Source organism: Nyctibius grandis, chromosome 3 (genome assembly GCF_013368605.1).
Source record: "Nyctibius grandis isolate bNycGra1 chromosome 3, bNycGra1.pri, whole genome shotgun sequence".
Classification (NCBI taxonomy): Eukaryota; Metazoa; Chordata; class Aves; order Nyctibiiformes; family Nyctibiidae; genus Nyctibius; species Nyctibius grandis.
Window position 1 is genome coordinate 70,018,335 of NC_090660.1, and position 23,675 is coordinate 70,042,009.

Here is a 23,675-nt window from a genome sequence, read left to right on the forward strand (position 1 = left end):
GCTTTTATCTAAAACCACAAAAATTTATATACTTTACGAGCTTGCAGCCTATCCCTGTAGTTGCGTTTATTACAAATCTCATTCATTTTAAGCCTTTCTAAGCTCTTTGGCTGAAATGGTATTCTGCGGCTTGGATATTAAAGGACCACATTCAGGAGCTGAAGAAGCAAAGAAATGCATTTTCTTTTTAAAGCTGAAGAAGTTCAGAAATTGGATATAGGCAAGTCTTCTCTAAGGCAAGCAAGATAAAACAAAACAATGCATTTAAAGTCAGTTGCAGTTATGTCTTACAGATCAACAACTTTTTTTTTTTTCTGAAATGCATTGCTTTTGTTTTGGGGCCACAGAGCAGGAAACAGGAGCAGAGCTTTTGCATTTTGTTGGGCCTAAGGCAAATAGTATCATAAAAAAAAAAAAGCCACTGGAAATTCTGCTTTATTTGGAGCAGAGTAGAAAAGAAATAAAAGAGGCAAAGTCTAAGGAAGAGATAAAGTGGTTTTGCTTGGTTCTACCAGATGTTTGGGCTTTCTTCACAGAGTCCTTTGTTTCTTTCAATTACCAATCATCAAACCTCCCTAGCTACCCAAAACAAGTTGCTATAAGTTTCTATGAGTGAACAGTAAAGCCTTCTTCTCTATCTGTCCAAATAGTCTGATTGAATAGGTGGAATTGATTACTGGAATGGCTGGGTAAAAAAACCCAACACATTATCAATTTGTGATGCTACATTTGAATTTTTGCAAAGGAAGGAAAACAAAAGCCTGTTTTGTGACACCAGGTAATGCATTATGTATTGCTGTCACTGTCTGAAATGGTAAAATAAGAAACATGGAACTGGGACAGAAGGAAAGGACCGTCAGTGACATCCTAACACTGAAACACTGAGACTGGTTGGGAGAATTTTTCCTTGAATAGGAAGAATTTTGACAACTCAAATCACATGAAGACATTTGGTACCCAGAAAAACTCCTTTGCCACCCTGTTGTACTTCTGGGGCAGTGGCTACAACTGGATATGTAAAGTAGATTGGTCCCTGCATCAATCCCAGCTTCGCATCAGGAGTTTGAGCTTCTGCCCTGAAGTGACAGGCTCAATATCTTTCCCTCCTCTGGTCACCTTTTCATCGTTCTGTCCCTTCTTTTGCTCAGCAAACAGCAAAGATGAAACCTGGATGAAGTCTGCCCCCCAAAAATACTCATGCTGGCTGGGTCATGACTCAGAGAGTGTTTCTTTTGAAAGAGCAAGCAACCGAGCAAATCCCCAAGCTGGACCAAGTAATCTGTGAGCAAAATGGCAAGCAACAGCCACCCCTCACCACCTGCCCCTGGCCTTCTGGAGAGAGAAGCACAGAGTGCAGTGGTCTTCTGAAATAATACCCTGCTCTGATATTTTCCAGCTTCACTAGAGACTCAGGGAAAAAACAGCCTTTCTGTCCTTTCCACAAACCCTGCATTGCAAGCACTGCTGAGCTGCAAAATTCAGCCAAAATTTCATGTCCCATTTGAAGTAAAGGTTTGAGGGCACAAACAAGATTTAAGCAGACCCTTCCTGGGTCATACAATCAGGATTAGCTCAAGGGATGACACGCCCAGTGCAGACGGTAGCCACTCTATGGGATGAGCTCTGACATGTGTATAATACAAATACTGCAAACACAGAGGTTTGGAGCACTTGACAAATAATATGATTTTTTTGTGAGAGCAATTTCAAAACTAACTAACTTCAAGGAAACAAGGGTTTTACAGTCATGGAGAACACACAGTGAGGTAATAAACTTTAAAAATGTTTAAATAAAGTTGCCAGGAAATTAGCAAGCACTGCCATGCATTTGTGAAACTCAATTGTTTTGTTTGTCTTCTGCATGATAATGTTATAAGCCATGATGTACATCTAGAAAACAATGAGTGTGTTCTATGCAATTTACCAGGTCCCCAGACTTCAGCCAGCAGTTATTCTGTGCTGCTTAAGAATCATCTGTCTCCCACGTATTGTGAGAAAGTACAACTCTAATATATCATGGCCTCTCATTAAAAAATTGTCCTTCATAGAAGGGCAGTTCTAAAGATGAACTGTCTAAAAGTACCCAAGGCTTCCTGTGAAATGCAAAAGCAGTCTTATAGAGCTAATAATAGTTTTTCTGAACTTGCTAATATAACAGTTAATGTCTTTCTTCACTCACAGCAATTCTCATCCCATTAGACACTGGGGAATCTAATTTTCCTTAGCTGAACTGAGTCTTTCCTACCTAGAACGACTGCTGTGAAATGACATGCAACATCAAGAATTGCATTTACAGTTCTTCTAGTTCTTTGATGGCTATAAAGATGGTGATCCCAAGAAAGTGTCACATTTGCAATATTCATTCAGTGCATATAAGAGTAAGATTTAAGTAAATGCACTTAATTTCCATTCTGCTTCACTTGACTTAGCCTGATATTGGTCCCAAAGAGGATTTTTTAAAGACAAAGCTAATTTCTTCATTTGTTCCATTTTAAGTGGATGAATTTAACTATCATGAGCTGAAGGGAAAAACAGCAATGGTAGTTTAAGTTTAAGGAAAGCCTGTACCAGGCAAGCACAGTTGGGAAAGCCCCTGCACTGCCAGTATCTAGTCTTCAAGAATATTCCTTCCAGACTGAGTGATGAAATAGACTGACACCCCTTACAGCTGCAGGCTGGTGGGAACATGTGCATTGCTTGTTGGTACAACATCTCAGAGAAGTGAGGAGACAGGGGAGGAAAGTGAATCAGTCAGAATTGCAGCTCCATTAAGACATATTTTATAAAGAGCACACCTTGCCTGATGCCCTTGCTGTGAGCATCCATCCAGAAAGCACCTCAGAATTTAAAAAGCAGAAGACATCAAAATCATGGGAATGGATGCCAAGCAGAGCACCACCTGGGTTTTGCCAGCATGAGTTTTAGGGTGCCTCTGGCTTCCTTCAAGGAGTGAGCTTGGAGTTTTTTCCCCTGAAAGTGGAGACCCACCTGTGAGGTCCTCCCTCTGTGATGCCTGCTAGTGAGGAGATGTAAAAGAAAACGTGGAGAAACAGCGAGGAAGAAACTGTTCCCTGAAGAGAGAGGGAAGAACCGATTAAATCCTTCAAAAGGAAGGACAAATCCCTCCAAGATCATCCCAAATTTTTCTTTCAGCTTCTAACAGGAAAGGTTTATTATGCCCAGGCGGACCTTGCCTTAGCATCAGTGCCTTCAAAGAAAAAGGCAGCCCTCCAGATTCAGCTGTTGCACTGGATTTCATTTCATTTCCAGAGTATCTTAGACAGCCTGAGACAGGATTCATGATTTACATTCCTTTGTTACTGAACAGAAAAAATAAAAAAAATAGAAAACTGATTGTTAGAAAAGCCTTCATTATTGATGATTTATCTTTTCACACTGTATTCACTTGTAGCTGTTGTGCCATGTGAATTATTAGGATTTTCGGCCTTTTCCTTATTGTTGGGTCTTCTTTAGAAAAGATGCAATTTAAGGCTAGTGTTGCTGAAGGCATATAATGGTACAGTAATTTAGAAACCGAATGGAAAACACACTTCTATTTCAGACTGTCAATCTGATGAAGTGAAAAGAAAACTAGTTAAAAATACCTGATAATATTAAAGACTTATGTCATCAGAAGACGACACAGAAAAGCTGAATGAGGGTGTGTGCATGATTACAGTTCACACAGACACGTGGGATCCCTAGCTTACTGTATTTAGGAAGAAACATAATTAACCCATTTGCTACAATAATCCTCGAACTAATAAAGACAATATTTAATTTTGGAAAGAAGTAAAATTATGCTTAGAAATTTTGATTTTGCCATTCAAGACGTCCAAAAAATGGTTTACCTTCTTAAATCTTTTTTTTTTTTTATTTCTCTCTTATTTCTGATAAGTTCTGATATCTATTAACTTAGTGTATAGATTCCCATGGAAAAGTTTTATTCCTCATTAGTTAAGCACCTGGCCATGTGATATTTGTTTTCTATATTGCTGTAGAGAGGAAAAGAACAGAAACCTTCTTTTTCACCTCTGTGGGTTGTAGAATCAGAAGGTTTTTTTTTTAAAAGACATTTTCTTGAATAACAATACCTGCTGATTAGACCTATTAATACTTTCCTTTCCAAATGTAAATAATTTATGAGCTACTGTTAGTCTGGAGTCATTTTGGCAGGAAAGTCAATCCTCAGGTTACACACTCAGGAGATATAAATGATTGTATATAAAGTTGCCTTGTCCTCTGAGGCATGAAGCAGATGTAACTGCCCCCTGGACTTTGCCACTCAGTGTAGGGGAGAGGAGTGCAGCAAGGTGGCACGACACAGATGTTTATCTGAAGGTAAGAAAGAAGATCTGTGACGAGAGTGTTCTTCAGTTGCTCCTGAGGAAGGAAAAGCTTCTACTTACAAGTGCAGTTTTACTCAGAGAACTGACAGTAAGCATGGTGTTGTCAGCGTCTTATGAAGTGTTTTTCCAGTAACTTCCAAACTTAATTTCCTTCAGTTATTTTTCTGTTAGGGCTTTATGCAAAGATTCAAGCCCGTCTGACAAAGAGTTGCTGTGCAAACACGTGTTTGATTGGCAGACTGATCCTTTAGGACAGTAAACGGTGGTATGATAACTTATTTTTTAAAGAAATACAAAAATGAATAGGTGAATTATTAGGAAACAGGAGTAGAATATGGGAGTGTGGAGCTTTGGAAGGAAAAAGTTACAATATTGAACTATTTACTGACCTCAAATACCTGTTTGCTATTTTAGAGACTGCCTTGCCTACAGAAGAGAGAAGCAGTAATGTTTTCATCTACATCATCTTGAAAGAAAAAAATGTCTGTCTGGCTTCTGGGCTACAAATGGCTCCTGAGAATCAGAAGCGTGAGTGAAGAAAAATATCGAAATGGTCCATTACGTGTTCCAGGAAGCCTTAAATGAATAATTGCTCTGAACGAGCAATGTCTACATGTGTACACATATTTTTTTTCTCCTATTCTTTCTTAGTCCCGTAATAGAAACTACTGATACTATTGCTTATAAGGAAGAATTAATTCATTGCATGAGCAAAAAAATAATTTCTAAAGCAGGTATATTTAAAAATGCAGCAACTAAAATGCATTGTTCACGCTCAGAAATAAACTACTAAAGACTATGCATTGGCACATTAAAGTGTAGCTGTAGTCAGTGCTTTCAGTTTTGTGTTACAAAATTAATCTGGAGATAGTTGTATAACTTTTTCTGTGGTTTATAGATAAGGCAAAATCCCCTAAGTGTGCTGGCTGAGTGTATTTATAGAAATATCAGGAAGTAGAAATGTATTTTTGTCACCCAACTAAGCACAAAAAATTGTTCATATACAATGCACATTTCTTGAGAAAGAGTATTAAAAAAAAGTCCCGGTACCTTTTAAAGGTATGCTTAACATTTAAGCCAATTTTATCCCTATGAGCAACACAAAAGTCTGTGGAATCTTTAAAATTCATGCAAACTTTATTTCACTTTTTAAGGAGGCCTCTGAGGGTTAATAAAGGAGCCAAGATTCCTGCTCAGTTGAGACCAAAACCATTGAGAGTATTGGTAGGTTGAGCTCCTCCAGCTGTTCTGAGACTTCAGTTCAAACACATCTATTGCTAGTTCTAGTTTTTTTTTTCTTCCACAATTTTTCTGGGAATTCTTTTATCTGTCTTCATTCTTTTAATAGTTTTTTGGGCTGCTAAATTAAAGGAATGGAGTTGTTTACTGTTATCAGTATTGAAACAGAAATTTTTAAAAAGTCACTGTTAGTGGTATTTGGTTTAGAACACAATGGAAGCGTTATGAATACGTATTATATGAAGCCTGAGAAAGGACCTTCAGAAAAAGGGAGAGTACTTTAAAAACTCCTGTATATTTTAGGTCTTCTATTTGGAATAGTCACTGAAGTGAAGATAAGAAGTGGGAGAAATACCTAGAAAATATAATTTGCCATGCTGTTGGAGTTTGGCTTTGGGGAGTTTAAGAAAGACACTCTACTTTCTCTTTGCTAAGTACTGCAAAAATAACAGCAATCCATCTACTGGGATCATCTCACACCACATAACCTTTATTCTGGTGGTGAGTGTTCAGTTTACTGTTGTTCCAAAGAATGAGTAATACAGCATACCTGTCTGGAAGAAGCCTGATGAAATACTAATGTTACTGTAAGTCCTACTAGAGAATGTCTCCTGTGAATATATAACAGACATATTCATGTTGTGCAGTATTTTGCATTAAAAAATTGTCTCCTCCAAATGTCTGCATGCACATTTGGCTATGAGCAATAAAACTAGTTCAATAAAAATCACTCTCAGCTCTGCAGCAGTATGAACAAGATTTCTGTATGGAAAGACTGAGGTATATGAAAAAGTGCAGAATAAATTCCAAGTCTTAGAACAGAAGCTTAATTTAGAGGAAAACAAAATCTATATCGTTCTGGTGACAATAGCTGAAACTGAATTGATTTAAATTAACTAGAAGGTCCACCTATGCATAAATTCACAAGTAAAGAAGAATGTATGCGGTCCTAAAGTTTATGATAGATATGATACAATTAATACAAAAAAGTATGAGATGAGACACTACAGATGTGGTGGTTTTTTTTTTTTTTTTGACAACTGATTTGGTACAAAGATTTTGCCAAAGAAGAAGAAATTACTTGTTAGTCGCATTTGAGATTTCTTTGCAAGTCAAAATCAATAAAATCATCATCTTTACTGTCTGTTTTATGGTAGCTGTCTTCTGCACTGAATATTAAAGATATTTCAGACTGACTGAAAAAAAAAGACATTAGAATGGTGAGAAAATTCTTTTATATTTTACTCAAACATGATGTCTCTATTGATTTATCAGGAAGAGCACCTAGAAAGTTTATTGTTAGTCAGAGGATTATGTCAAATGATAAAAGGCTCTTTTCAAATTGAAGGAATTAAGACAAAAGATTAGAATACTCTAACCTTTATTGCCTGCCTTTTAATGCTTTATATTGTTTTTTTCTCTTTTTTTTTTTTTTAAAGAGACATTGAATAAAAAGCAGTTTCTGCCCTGCTTCTTATATCCATAAGGCCTTTACTTGCAAGGATTCCAGAGTATTTTCCCATCTAAAACCAGTTGCTGAAAGACACTTCAACCATGCTGATGCTTTATTCCATTCTCAAGTTCAGCAGCTAAACATGGTTTATGTTTTAGACAATCATCTTGAGTATTCTTGTTCCATGTTGGCCATTGTTATTTTTGCTTTGTTTTAAGGAGAATCATGCTCCTAAAAATGGAATACTTTGATATTTTGACAGTCACCATGAAGTAACCTTTAATTCAAGACAGACAGAAATTAAAAACGAAGGAATAATTTACTTGCTGTTGTCTACATGCTAAAAGTACAGCATTAAATTTAGGAAGTACAGAGGAATATAGAAATATAGACCTTATAGTTGTCTATTTGGCAGTCCCCAGCTCTGTTTTGCCCAGCTAGTGAACGCTGAGGACGCTTGCATAGCCCGGTGGTTTGAATCCAGTCTTTAAACAAAGCCTCTGCCATATCTTGTACAGTGGTTTTACTAAAGAAAATCCTGATTTGGTATCACTGATAACTTTATACCTTGACTTGCCACAGATTTTGAAATTTCCAAGCTTCTGCTGTGATTTGTAATTTAATAAGGAAGGTGAAGTTAAGGTCTACAGTACCTTCATCATGCCTGTTTCCATTAGGAATACCAGTGACTGCTGGGACTGATAACTGGAGCCATCTCCTATTCATCCAATAAACTGAACTCACTAACGATTGCTCTGGTAGTGCACTGTAAGGAAAGAAATAACACATCCACAGGTTAACTTCCCCTTATGCCTGGTGGATTGTGGTTCCTTGTGTACTGAAACTTAGATTTAGTATTATGTATCAACAAACAAGTGTATTTATTCAACTATAGAAGTGAAAATAATGCAGAGACTGAGATGAGGTGCAGTGACACTTAGGTATTTTCAGGATGGGATCAAGTCTTCTCTGAGGGGTACTAAGGCAAGAGCATTGTGCTATAGATCCTGAGCTTAAGAAAAGATGTTAATAGTGAAAATATAAATGGTTCACAACAAAAGCATCATCTTTGTCTCCTAAGTTTGAGTGCAAGAAGAAATGACCAAATCACACCATATATCTTCAGTATATTGACACCAGTCAGACAGTCTATCTCTTTTTCTTCTTTCTGAGACGGAGGTAATCCTATGAAGGCATGAAGTGCAGCAACAATCTCTACTATGTTTGCTGCTGTCTTGAAACCTAACATAATATGCAAAAACCAGAAAAGCTTAAGTTGAACTTCAGCCAGGCATCAGTGTTAAATGTTGATTGCTCCTAATCAGGATGAGCAAAGCTGAATCTTTGATGAAATTCTCAGCAGTAAATTAGATAGCATTTTCTTAGTTTCCTTGGACAAGAAGAAATGAGGGAGAACTCAGAGACTTTGATTAAATGATCGACAGGAACAGACAAATCTAAAACAAATTACCCAAACCCACTCCTGATGACACAAAGAACAAATGGAAACAGTGTGGGGATAACAAAGGAACACTTTCGTAAGGCTTAGTTGTCTCTTTGCTTGGTGTCTAAGCAACCTTGTGTTCAAGGGGTACCAACAGGAGCATTTTTTTTTAAAAGTACATTGATTTTTCAAGTGAAGAATAGACTCTCTTGACTTGAGAGGACTATTGGAGGAAAGGTGTTTTGAAGATTTCATCTCAAGAGTTCTGCAGCACAGTAAATCAATTAACATGTCTCTAGAGATGTCTGTTTTTGTCTTGTCACCTCTTAGTCTGTGTCTAGTATGCAGAAGAAGCAAACCCTGTTTGCATTAATGATGAATGGTGAATGAAGATAAAACACAATTTTGAACTTATTCTACCTCTTTGAAGTGACTCAGGCTTGCCTACGGGCATGCTTTGAATCTGTGAGGCAAAGCAGAAGCATTGTGAGGGCCATCTTCCCCTTCTGTACTCTGGAAGGCAACTTTTTCCACCAGTGAGTGATTTTCTAAGTTTTCTAATACTCACAGTTATGTCACTAACACATGTCTTTGGAGTTTGGAGGGACAGGTGTAATGGTATGACATGCTCTTGTGTTCTTTCATTTGCAGTAAAATACATTACACAGAAGTGGTCCCTTTCAACATACATGAAGCAATTTTTTATTGTCTTCACAGTCATACATTACGCATATATATACATATATACAAAAATACATACACAGTCATGCACTAACTACCACAGGGAGAGGCACACTTTTGGGACATACTATTTCCGATCTGCTTAGCTGTGACCATTAAATGCATTTGACGCCCTGATGTTTAAAACAGCAGATGAAATGGTTCTTACACTAACACTCAGAAACTCTGGGTAATGATTTGCTCCTGCTGCTGATATACATTTTGCATAATACAACAGGGCTTTGGTTTGGTTTAAGCTTGTGGATGTATTTGGCATCTTAGACTGAGTTAGAAGCTGAAATGCTGTAAGATGGTGAGAGAATGTTGCTTTCATAGCTGCATTTCCCTGAGAAGTTAATCAAAACCCTCCTCCCTCCAACACTGCCTGTTATGAGTAACTGGACATATCTAATGACTATCTGGTAATCAGAATTTGAACTCTTTTGCTAGACTAATTTATTAGTTAATATCACGTGAAATTTGATGTTAATATGTCCTAAAGACTAATCTATTCAGATTGCAATACATAGATTTTAATAGCCTAGTGTGCTTTGGTAGTCAGAAGGAATTATGTGATTATTGTTTGTGGCTTGAGCAATTAAAAAAGATTGGTTTTGAGTGCTCATTTCAAGGTTGTTGGGGCGTTTATGGAAAGGGATTCCTATAGCAATTTTGTCTGTAAATTCAGTGTAATGTGGACGTGTCATAAATCACTGGTCTGTTTCAAGTGAACTACCAAATGTCCCTCATGGTTTAGGATGGGAGAGCTGCTTAGTCCCTAATTGTCACCAGTGTACCAGAAGTGAAAGAATTGCTCGCCCTCAAGTTTATTTTTTCAGTCGTTGCTTCTTTATCCAACCAAATTCTAAAGGTCAGAACTCAGAGAAAACAGGTAGGAGAAAGTAAAGAAGAGATATGGGATGTGTTTATGTCATATCAGGGTTACTGATTGATAGGCTTTTTAGCATCATTCAGGGAGCTTTTATTAAATTGCTTATCCACTATTACACTGAATCCCTGGTTTCCAAAATACAGTTCGCACTCAGTAGTACTGCCCTTCAAATATTGCTTCTAGGCATCATTTTGCCTTAAATGGCACAAAAATACACTTTGAACTGACTTCATTTTACAAGAAAATCTAGATTGCTCTGTACAGTTTTGCAATCTTCATTCAGACATTTTTTGGGCACCTCAAAATTTTATATTTTGTAAATTGTAAGTGTACTTCTATCCAGATCACAACAAATAATTTTAGGTAGCCTCAGGATTAATCTCACTCTCAGGAGAATCCTGCTGTAATGAAGTCCATAAAATGATTGATGATTACTTAAAAGATCTGTCTATTAGGTGGCTCTTAATATATGTGAAATACACTTTGCTGGCCCCACTGTAATTCACCGTTATCAGAATGTATGTGGCACCAAGGCAATAGCTTACACTGTCTGTCACATTTACACAGTTACCTTTATTGACCAAGCTTGTAGTCTCCTGAAGGAATTAAATCAAGCAAGTTTGACAAAACCTGTTTTCTATAAGACCACGCTGACTGGCACCAATTATATTTCCTTCCTTAATGTTTATGTTGAGCAAGAGCAGCAAAGAGCTTTCAGCTACTTTGCAGAAAGATCATTTTCCTGCAAGAGAAACTCTCCAGGCAGAAATCTCCAGACAAGCTGGTCTTTCTCTCTGTGACATGTATCCATGAACCAAAACGTGAAGTACACAGGCTGCCATGGTCGTGGACAGTGTGCAAAATATCCCAGCTGATTGGGATTTTAAACAGAAAATGTTCAAGTGCTAATTATCTTTAATCAAATGGACTAGTCTGGAGATCAGACCCAAGTACTGAGAATCTTATTGAAGTGATCACGCTGCAGGAGCGACAGATACTTCTGGTGGGCCTATTCAAAACAAGCCTGGAAACTGATCAGCTCACACGTATTTAGCATGAAGGATTACTCTCATGCAGAAGACTAATGCTGTTTTAAAAGCCACAACTAGATCCAGGAGGAGACACTATACTGCTTCCTTAAAACCCCACAGTTTTGTTTCCCATAAATATGATGATAAAATGACTGCAGAACTGCTTCAAACTTCAAAGCACTAGCAGAGCTGCTACATGAACACAACATAAAAGGAGAAATCTAAAATCAGATTAAATGATGGAAACAATCAAGGATGTTAGAGAAAACACTTCATATTTTTCATTATTTTGTGCTACCCTTCATACTTGTGAAGAGTGAGGAGTGCCAATAAAATGGCCTCATTTTCACTGAACAGGGTACAGGGCTACAGACCCATTCAGTAGCTGCTGAACCACCTCCCGAGTTCCCTGGGCATCTCCAAGACCATAAACACCTACTGCACAGCATAGGGGACAGACTATAGTTTGTATCAGCCATGACGTGACAAGTCACTGCTTCTCTACTCATGTGTCTCTAGTTAGTTTGCAATCCAGGGACAAAAAGAAATGAGAGCATAACACTTCTCTAGGAAGAACATACAAATAAAACAGCAGAGTAAGCAAACTGTTGCTCTTCGGACCGATGTGTTTAGCTCACCCAAATATACTTAGCACCTAATATTGCTTTTGGTACCTAAGCAGATCTGCTTCTCCAGGTAAGGTCCTTTAGGGGTAGGAATTCTGAAGTACATTTTTCCCTTGCTTTCCATTTCTACCTGCTCTCTTAAGGCAACAGACATGCCTTCTCCAAAAGACACGAAGGAACAGTCCTGAAAACTGGTGAGTTTTCTTCTTATTCTGACCCAGTTCCATCCCTGGCTGTAGCCTCCTTAACATCTGGCAGTTTTTCCGCATGTATTTTGCTCAGACTCTATCACACAATCACTACCTTTTTCTTTTCAAGCATCGACACTTTCAGTGCTTCTCCTTTTAATCTATTCAGATTTCAATCTAATTTCCGGTGATTTATTGTACAGTGTGACTTACCACAAGCTTCTTTTACATAGCCAATGCACCAAAATCCACAGAAAACATGTTTTTGGTGGATAATAAAAAAAAAAGAGGGAAAAGGGTAAATGAATATTGTATATCTGGCAGAATTTTTACAAGGCACTGTCAGTTTTACTTAGAAGTTTTGCAGAAAGATATGTGTATCAAAGCCAATAATTTCAGTTCAGTAACACATTACTTCAACTAATTGTTATTTTGAGCACATCACCTCCTCTTATTCATAGTTTATCTAAATAATAGTAGTGAATAATTTATAAAATTGGAAAATTTTCATCTAATTTGTCCTGGCATATGCAAATGTTTGCATTAATTAAACTCAAAATGAAATACCAAGAGAAGTATTTAAAAGCATCCAAATGATCTTGTTATGAATGACAGTTATACCTTAATGATTTGAAAAACCTCTGTATCTTGAGTGAAATCATTGCCCTTCCAAAACCAAAGTTTACACTTCCATTGCCATGGTAATGGGCTAGAGTTTCAATTAATTTATTCAGATAATAGTGCTTTAGCTACACAAATGTTAAATCTTTATGTAAACTAACAGTGGCTACAAGGATGCTTTTAGTTGTCTGATTAGATGCCTTAAAAATGCTTAAGTGATTTAGGACATTAAGTCCTACCTGAAAACGACATGACATTTAGAATAGGGTAGTGTCATCACATTTTTGTTTGACCCAACTGCTGCATCAAATCAATGAAAACAGTCTCTTGGATTTTATAACCTGAAAAAAATGGAAACACTTAAAGGCTTCTCTCATTGAAACAAGAAAACTCAGGCTGAAAAAAGGAAGTGTGACAAAAGCGTAGATTACAGCACTGGTTACACAAAGGTAGGTCTGGAGCTGCCTTGTGTTAAATGCTGCTGGGAGAAAGTGGAACTCACCAGCTCAAACCTGCCTCTCCCACCACAGCACCCTGACCACTGTACCGTAGTGCAGTCTGTGTGGTTTGCACTTAACCTCTTTGTTCAAGGCGATCTACCATAAATAAGATCTATCCATATGGCTATGCCTGCGTTAGTGGTTAATGGAGTGGATCAGTAGATTGAAGCAGTTGCTGGAGATGCTCCTTACATCTCTGTCAAGGCAGTTTGGAGGGTTTGCATTGTCCTGGGCTTGATCTGCTCTTTTGGACCAGAAGTCTATGCTTCCCCAGTGGTGTGAAGCTTTCAGGACCTAAATCTGTCCTGAAAATCTCTTTCTCAACTGTGGATCCTTCTGGGAAGTGCTACACTGTCCTTGTGTCATGCAGACAGCATAGATCTCTGCCCCTCTCCACATACGCGCACCGTTGCCCAGGCTATCCATATCCATCCCTTCCAGAGGGAATGCACCAGAGTATCTCTCAAGTAAAGTGTTCACCTGCCTCCTCTCCTGTACAAAGGAAATGTGAGGACTTTTTTGAGAGTGGAATAGCTTCAGTAAGAGGAACCGCCAGGAACCTTTCCCCAAATATCATAGTGCCTTCTGCACTTGCAGGTTCAGCCTCCTGCCACCTGGGAACCTGGGTCCTTCCGGTCTTGGTGAGTGCTCTAACAACTACATCCCTTGGTGAAAGAGGGTAGAAACAGTACCATTCTTACTTCAGTGTTTTACAAATCTAGTTCATTCATGTTTTAAAAATCAAAACTGTGAAAAATTCATTGCAAAGTCATGAGCAGTTCCAAAATGATCTACTACATTTTTTTTGACCATAGCTAGTAAGCAAAAAATCAGAGTGAGTAAAAAATTACCAAGTCCTAATTATTGATTTAGCCGTCTGGGAAAGTTGATGAGGATCTTTTCGGGTTTTTTTGAATCTTAAATACAGGCTTTCAAAGGCACGCAAACACCTGTGTTTTTAATGTTTTCCACACAGAAGAGTGATTCTACCCAGGATCAGTCTGCATCAGGATGTAATTTTTGTTTCCTGCTGTGGCTGAGTCTTGGACTCTGCATGTTGCCTTATCTGATGGCACAAACAATCCTGTTTGGAATGAGTGTGTCTTGTCCTGCAGACTTCATATTAGTGCTGGTAATGTCACACTGATGTTAGCTGTGTGACTGTTTCAGCTGGCACATACCAGGAGTTTCCGGCAAGTAGTTTATAGCCCGCTTGCTTGGGGCAAGGAAAGCCTAAAGCCCAATACAAACCTAAAATGGGCAAAATGATTGTGATCATCCCAAATATCCCTTTTTAATAAGGACAATTTTTTTCCAGAAGATGTCAAGAAGCTTCATCAGATCTGATCCCCAGTTATGGCTTCAGCTGGACGCAGCACTGAATGATGTGCCTTGACAAACAGCTGGGCTGTATGTGCTGCCTCTCTGCTTCCTGCTTACTGTACGCACTGGAAAATTCCACTGAGGAAAATTCCTGCTGCCTACATTGCTTTTCTTTCTTTATCTTTCTGTTTATTTATTTACTTACTTACTTACATGATCATCAGTAATCAGCCATAGCTGCTGTCAGCAGCAGTGCCAGTTCAGCCTGACCAATCACATATCCAATACATTTGCCTTAGATAGCCGTATATAACTTTGTAATGAAGTTTTTTGCTGGTGTGGGTAGAGCTGAAAATATAACTGTCTAAAAATGAAATGACCCCAATTCAATTTATACAGTGTATAGAACATTTACTTTTAATGCTCCTCTCATTGCAATCAATATCGAAGAACTAAATATGCCTGTCATTCACACAGGTGGTATCAGTCTTTTCTCTGTGATTCTAGCAAGCCTGTGCTAAATTTCTACAAGTTCTGGGCACATCAGGTGTCCCACAGTAAAGGATATTCATTACAGAGCTAGTCAAGTGAGGCACAAGTTAGAGGCATTTATTTATCAGAAAATGATTAAAAAAACCTACTTAGTTTGAGTAGATGGTAACCAGCTTGGACAAAGGAATACCATTAATTATTGTTAACTGTGCAATATCAATGTATTTGAGCAATACAAAAACATACAGTGGATAGGAATTTAAGGACCTAAAGGAGTTGCCACCATAAATTGGATCATAAAATTAAGAAAAGGAAAATATAGGCTAAATACCTATCTTCTAGAAAGATTAATTGAAACTATAATGTAGTCTTCCAAAGATAAGAACTGAAAAAACTTATTTATGATTTGGGAGCAGTTCCAGCAGAAGCTCATAGGATAACATGAACTGCATTGTTTATTGAGCTCTTTAACATGCATCTTAAAGAATTATATAGATAGTCTTTGCTTAGTCATTGCTCATATAGAGCTGGGTGAGGATAAACAGATATAATTGCTGATATGTGGCCAGCCAAACTTCACGATAAGATAAATGCAAACATAAGAATTTGCAGGAACGTGTTGTCAAAGTACCTTTATGCTGAGCAATGCAAGTGTTTGTTGATCACCATCAGATTTTAGGAAGCATGGACTCCTGCGCAGAAGAATAACAGGTTCAAGATAGTTCAGTACAGTATATCGTTCATGCATTATTTCTGTTTCTTAACAAATATGACAATTGTTGTCAGTAGTATAATGTATAGGAGGTGTTAAAAATCTCAGATGAACACCAGGCAGATCAAACCAGATATGTAACAAATGGAGATAACATACAGAAAAATACAGAAGGTTCAAACAAGTGGATTTAGGAAGCTTCTTCAAGACGTGAAGAAGAGAAGTGGAAATCTTCTGCATCTTGCTAAATGTGCAATTACTGCTTTGGAGCTTGATGTTAATCTGTGCCATACAGCACGATAAAGGACATAAAGGAGGCACTTGAGCCCAGCTGGAAAGGATTGCATGCCAACACAGGAAAGGTTTGAGCAAACGGGGAATGGGATGTCCCATCTTGCTTGTCTTGTGAACTTCTAGCACAAGCAGGTGAGGGGAAAATGTTTTTCCCAGAGAAGCTAGAAAAGATAACATACTCAAAAAGAAGAGAAGGTGAGGTGACAAGTGAACACCTTCTTACTCTCCATTGGGAATTTAAAGAGAACATCCTATGTCGACATTACTGTGCACGTACTCTTTCCTCATACTTCTTAAAGCATCTACCGTTTTCACCAACATCAGATGACAATAAACATAATTTTCCAGCCATGAGATCAAAGGTCAGATTCACCCTGAGCATAATCAGATACAACTCCATTGCAAGCTATTGATAGCAGACTTATACCAGCTAATATTAGATTTAAATTTGCCTCAATTACTGGAAAAAATGATTCACAAGATTAGATTTCAACCACAGGGATGTAGTAGGACGAATAGTATATCTTTTTAAATGTCTCTTTTGAAGCCGTCTGAAAAAGTCAGCCATGGGCAGTCCTTTCCTCTATGTCACATCACTCAAAAAAAGTTAGGTAGTAAAAATCCAGTGCTTTCTCATACTGGTGACAGCAGCAAATTCAAGAGAAGTGATCCATTGCAAAGACTATTTGAATAAAGCTGTTTTCCCTATGGTATTCATGAAAGTGTCTGAACTATGAAAAATATTGCTCTACACAATAACCTCTGAGCCCATGATATATCATTAAAGTAATCAGCTATTTATTGTCTTCCTTCAGGACTAAAGCAATGTTTGTCATACACAAGAACAGTCTACCTTCCCAAACTCATGATGTGCAGAAATTAAAGCGTTAGTTCAGTGAAATGAGTAGCCAGATCACTTGCTATGCAAATCAGTAATGACAGGCTTCAGATAATATTGCATAAACATACACATAACATGCTGAACACTATGCAATAGTTCATGAAAAGGAAACAAAATAGGAAAATCCACTGTTTTAAAGACAGTAAAGGCTACGTCTGAAATATTAAAGCCAGGAGATAATGACTCTGATTTATAAAATGCAACTGTATTAGAGTCAGGATTGGTGCAAAAGCCCTTTAGGATTTAAAAAAAATTTTTTTTTTAGTTGGACCTGCTGTTTCATAAAACCAGAATTGTTTATTAGACATAATTTTTGTAGAAATGGTTACAAGATCATTGATTTTGAAAATTTTTTAAAATTGTAAACAGGTCTTTTAATTTTTTTCTTGTTCAGAGGAATATTTGTTTTGAAACACAGGCTAATGCTAGAGAATTTACCTTCATATGTAATAGCTTTTTGAGACTTTGACTCTATGCCTCTATTTTAAATGTGAAAAAAAGTTTGGAGTACTGCTAGTAACGCCAGAATAGAGAAAAGTCCAGTTCTAGACGTGATTCTGAATGCCTTTTATTTTCTACCAAATGGTAGGTTACACTTCATGGCAAGTATAAGCATTCAATATTATTAAGTTTCCTATGTTCCGGGTTAATAATTTACAGAAATCTGTTTATTAAAAATCAACATTTTAGAGGAGTCTGAACTAAGTACTATAAATCAAATTCTAATTTATTTATATTTGTATGGCTTTATAGTCTTCCAAAGTACATAGCAGAAGACATGCAGACACCTGTATTTTTCACAGAAATCCATCAGAAAAGATGGTTTATTTTGATACAAAATGCTATAGTGTCATCTTTAAAATGTTCTATGGTGGAGATGGTACTGCCGGGAACTGAGTATGTTTTTAGTCATATAGACTTTATAAACTAAATAATACCTCATAGTAAAGGTCAACTCTTCTCTCTGTGACCCTCTGTCTCTCTTACGTATTGCAATGCGCTGTTGAGAGCAGCCAGCAGCTGGTGACTCTTCTGGTAAGGTTAACTTGCTTCACACAAGATTTAACACATTTCATATCAGCACGTTGTGAAACTGTGACTTGAATTAATAGGGAGAATCTAAGACTAAGAAGCTGATTATTTCTGTGGAGTTTATTCAAGTCTACCAAAAAAAACAGGATGTAAGCCATTCTGTGTTGGAAAGTGCTTTGCCAATTTAGTAAACTATGACCCATAGCAGGAGTATTTACTTGTATTTGTGAAGTTGATAGAATGGTGTTTTGAGCAATCATCGCAGTCTACCTAAAAAATGGTTCTTTTGAGCAAAGTAACATGAACTTTTCCAGGGTGTTAATGGTGGCTTATTTCCTGTTACACATTCTGAGTTTTATCCCCCAAACCAGATACGTTGTGTTATTTCAAATGAGGAAATTAGTTTTTCATACTAGTTTAGACCCTTATCCACTATTAAGCACTCTGGAAGGTTTCCTTATATTTTTTTTTTTTTTTGTTTCTGTCAGTGATGGTTATGAACTTGGGGTCTGGAGCAGAAATCTCATCGAGGCATGACTACTTTGGGGTGTAGACATACTGTAGCTCTTGCATGGCAAGACTTCCCTCTTTTTGCCATCTGAGGTGTCTTGCAGCCTTCTAACATCAGCCCAAATTGTTCCCTGTGCATGCAAAGTCTTTCCTACACAATCTAGTTCGAGGTATGTAAGCGGAAGTGCTCTTAAATTTGTGATTATTTTGTCCTTTTTCCCCACAAGCATTTGAGCATTGTTTACATGAAGGATTGTTCTTTAGTTTTGTTCTCCACCCAAGTCTACTGTCTTCCTGCTGAGCAGTAGCAAGCTTTTAGGTATATCTTTTTCCAGTCTGGAGCACTAATCAACGATGCTTGTTCTGACATTTTCTGAGCGTAATTTGTGCAGGGAGTTGGGAAATTGCTTCCTGTGCTCTTCCTCTCCTCTGACTACTTTAACCACGTAAAGAGAAATCAAACTCTCAGGGTTTGCCATTGAAAATGTCAGCATAGAAATGTTGTCAAAGTAGGCATGCTCAAGGGCTCACCCAGCTACACAGCTGCAGTTTGTAGGACTGTGCTCCTCAAAGGCAGATGAAAATGGGTGAGGTTTACTCCAATTAAACAACAGCTTGGCATTATCCATGGGGAATCCTGAGAGAGATGCAATCCAAGTAGAGATACCATTCACCAGAGCAGTACCCTAAGATCATGCTCCTCCTTACTCTCAATTTCCTTTGTTGTATCCCTTTCAATATCTCTCTTAATGTCTTGAATGCTAAGATAATAATAATGGCTTGCAAGCAGTGTCTGATTCTATTTACCCTCTTTGTGCTGAATGAGCAGCGCCCTTGGGATGGCTACTGGTCTCTGAAACAACTTGCTTGAATTTGGACAGAAACGGAGTAAAAAATCTATTGGTGGATGGAGAGCAACATGTCTCCTAAAACTAGAAACATTTTCAACAACATTGGTTTTGTCTTGGGAGAAGTGAAAGAAAAGGAGACTAAAAGAGGTATGAAGGAAAGAGGCTCCTTGATTTCCCCCTATAGCAAAGCAAGCCCACTGCAAACAACAGAGGGTGAAGATAATAAGGCTTAATGAAGATTCCTTCTCTTTCCCGACATCCTGGTTTCAGGTGTCTACAGGGTAGGAAATTCTTCATATGTTTTTGCCATCACATACAGGGGTGTGAACATGGACACAGTTCAAGTAGGGCAAGCTAATTTTCCCTGGAGGTGGTGTCTGAGGGAGGTGAATGAAGGCAAGCAGCAGCAGGCAGGGTGGGGCTGCAGCAGGTGCTGCAGCAGAGAACTGTGTTCTCAGGGGTGCCATCATGCCAAGCTCTTCATCATGTCCACAGTCTGTCCTGCTGTGCTTTTTCCAGACCACCCCATCCCTTAACTCTTCATCTTGCTTGCCTTGGACACTCTCCTTTATTTTTCACCTCTCTTGCAACCCCATCCTTCAAAATATCTTCTGGTTTTCTTTAGTCCTTTCATTCAACTCAAGTTTTTCTCAGAAAATTCTCTTTCCTCACCAAATGACTTTCAGCTGAAAACTATATACAGAAAGCCATATATAGTGGAATTTGCATGACCATTGTTTTTATAAAACATTGTTTTTTCCTGTTTATTTCCAAGGCTAGCTCTCCAAGACAAGGACTGTCCTTATTCTATGTTTGTACAGTGCTTACACAATACACTTCCACCATCCATTATAAACTCATTCTGCAGCTGCCATTATGGAGCAAGCACAGAACTAGAGATCTCCTAATTGCTTTAGCATCCGCATGGTCTCACTGCCACTACACAGTAATTTTTTTGTCACTCAGGTCTGATTCTGCTTACTGCTTTCTTCTTGGAGTTCTGGCCTCTGTAACAGAGGAAAGTTGTAGACCTACAATTAGAAATGGAATATGTTGCTGCCCATTATAAGATCATGGTACAACCTTCTGAGCAATGAATTAGAGTGAGCAGGAGAGCTCATAAAGCCCCACTCAAGCATAGCCTAATTCATTAAGCGTGAACTAAGATGCAAAATCAGGGAATAAGCAGGTAAACGTTTAGAAAAAAACATAGAGATGCCTCTATTACTGAAACTTAGTTTTCATTTTTTTTTCAGTTTATTTCTTTGATCTTAATTGTTTGCTTTCCAGATATGTATTAATGTTGCTACATTTAGGAAATGTTCAATTAAATTCTAAATATTTATGAACATTTGTTTCCTACCTTTAATACACTGTGCATTGGACAGCCTGTGTTTGAAAAGTGACTACAGAAATCAGGTTCTGAAACCTGCAGAAAAGATTAGCTGTGAAACGTGAATAATCAGATTGCAAGTAAGATTAAAGTTGACACTTTAGTTGACTTTTTTAATCTTAAGGCATTCGACACTGTCTCCCACAGCATCCTCCTATACAAACTGGCTGCCCGGGGCTTGGATGGGTGGACTCTTCAATGGGTTAAAAACTGGCTGGATGGCCGAGCCAAGAGAGTGGTGGTGAATGGGGCAAAGTCCAGCTGGCAGCCGGTCACTAGCGGTGTTCCCCAGGGCTCAGTTCTGGGGCCAGTGCTGTTCAATATCTTTATAGATGATCTAGATGTAGGGATTGAGTGCACCCTCAGTAAATTTGCAGATGACACCAAGCTGGGTGGGAGTGTCGATCTGCTGGAGGGTAGGAAGGTCCTACAGAGGGATCTGGACAGGTTAGATAGATGGGCCGAGACCAACGGCATGAGGTTCAACAAGAACAAGTGCTGGGTCTTACACTTGGGCCACAACAACCCCATGCAGCTCTACAGGCTGGGGGAAGAGTGGTTAGAAAGCGGCCTGGTGGAAAGAGACCTGGGGCTGCTGATCGACAGCCGGCTAAACATGAGCCAGAAGTGTGCCCAGGTGGCCAAGAAGGCCAATGGCATCCTGGCCTCTATTAGGAATAGTGTAGCCAGCCGGTCTAGGGAAGTGATCGTCCCTCTGTACTCGGCACTGGTGAGGCCGCACCTTGAGTACTGTGTTCAGTTCTGGGCCCTGCACTTCAAGAAAGATGTTGAGGTGTTGGAGCGAGTCCAGAGGAGGGCGACCAAGCTGGTGAAGGGTCTGGAGGGTCTGACCTACGAGGAACAGCTGAGGGAGCTGGGGTTGTTTAGCCTGGAGAAGAGGAGGCTCAGAGGTGACCTTATTGCAGTCTACAACTACCTGAAGGGAGGTTGTAGTGATGTGGGAGTTGGCCTCTTCTCCCGGGCAACTAGCGCTAGGACAAGAGGACACAGCCTCAAGCTTCGCCAGGGGAGGTTCAGGTTGGACATTAGGAAGAATTTCTTTACAGAAAGGGTTATTAGACATTGGAATGGGCTGCCCAGTGAGGTGGTGGAGTCACCATCTCTGGATGTGTTTAAGAAAAGACTGGACATGGCACTTAGTGCCATGGTCTAGTTGACATGGTGGTGTCAGGGCAACGGTTGGACTCGATGATCCCAGAGGTCTCTTCCAACCTGGTTGATTCTGTGATTCTGTGATTCTGTGATTCTGTGACAAAGGATTCTAAAAGTCTAATTCTAGACAATTAGACTACAAGCTTGCAAACTGATTGCCTAGCAATAAGAACATCACTTCTGAGTTTCATTCCATCTGTAAGAACTTTATAGGGCTTTTCCCCTTTTCTACAGAATTATTTTTCACTATTGTGATTCAATAATTTTTTCTAAACTAAGTGAATTCTAAAGATTTCAGCCCACATTCACTGACTGAGTATATCTAAGTTCTCCCAAAATACTCTGTAAGTGCAGTCTAAGGAGCCATGCAGACTCACTTACCAAAAAAAGAATCAATAGGACATGACGGACTTCTTGGTGGTTTAACCATCCCACCTGCATTGCATTAAGCCAGTGCCTGACAACCAGGGCATGCTGGGAGGCAGAGAAATGGACACTTAAATGAAGAGCAAAATGTTCTCGTCTTACATATTGTTGTTGCAAATCCAAAAGAGAATTCACTCTTGGTTTTTTGTTTTCTTATTGACTGAGTCAGTGTTGTTGAGTGAAAAACTTTACCGCATTGCTTCACTGATCACTGCAAAGCCCACAGCACAAGATTGTTCTTCTTGCAATAGTTCCTCTTAGAAAAACCTCTCTTCATAGTCAAGGAAAATATTTAATTTAAATGACGTATTTTAGTTCCTTTTGTAATAGCTCAGCGGTATATCAGGCAAGATTTTATCAGCACATCCAGTGAACTCACAAATAAGACTAGCTGCCCGTTTTCATTAGACCACAGGCAAATTGCCTAGTTTATTTACCTACAGTATTTACGATAATGAGTGCATCTTGAAAGCATCTCTACACATTCATAATGAAATTCTTTGCCTCTGGGTCTTTGAGGTCTTGTTTGGGTCTTCAAAGTTTTTGCAAAAATAATGGACTGGCAAGTTGCTTTGCTGTTGTGTGCTCCAACTAAATGTGCCAGGATTTGAATTGTTTTGAGTGCTTAAATTTCACATGTCTGCAAATGCCCTTTGCAAAATTCAGCATTCAGAGATTTGTTGTTGCTGTTATAATACTCTGGGGATAGCGTTTACTTAGAACAAAACACCCTGGAGAAAATAAATGTGCTTTTATCTAGTCTGGAGCAAATAACTGGATTGTGCTTCGGATGCTCTCTGTGCAGGGGAGCTGGCAGCCAGGGTTGGCCAGTGCAAGCAGGGATGCCATGGTGGCATTGAGATGCAGGGCCTCTGCAGAGCACTATCTTGCTCACTTCAGGGGTAAATGCGTGCAAGATCTTTTGCAAGGTAGGAAAAGGAATGAGTTTTCTGCCTACATGGCCTGTTGCATTGGTTTTGGTTAAATATGTGGAGCCTGAGTATCAAAGTGTTAATGAGGTCCTACCAGTGGGCAACCAACAGTTAATTTTAGTAGTAAGACTTCAAATTGCTTTGGTCTGCTGCCACAGTCACTGCTGAACATATTTTATGCTTCTTTTTTAATTAAATAGACAGAAAAACAAGGGAAATAGTGCTGAAAATGAAAAGCTTTAATGATACTGCGTTAGCCTGTTAGCTGTAAGGAGTCATTCTAAAGAAAACTCCAAGTTTGACAATCCTTTGTATGAGACAGAAGCACTGCGGGGCGGGGTGGGAGAAGAGATTTATTTGTTGAAATGAACTGTTGTTGTTGCAGTAGCTGTGGGTGAGGTCCGGTCCCACTGCTCATTCTGAAATCTAATTCAATAAAGGGGTCAGAAAAGGATGTCAGAGATTGAAATACATCTTTTGCTTCTGCTGCTGATTTTTACTTGCTTTCTTTTTTCCTGGAGGGACGCCAGTGCAGGGTCACATCATTCTGAGTCCTGCACCAGTACAGCTAAA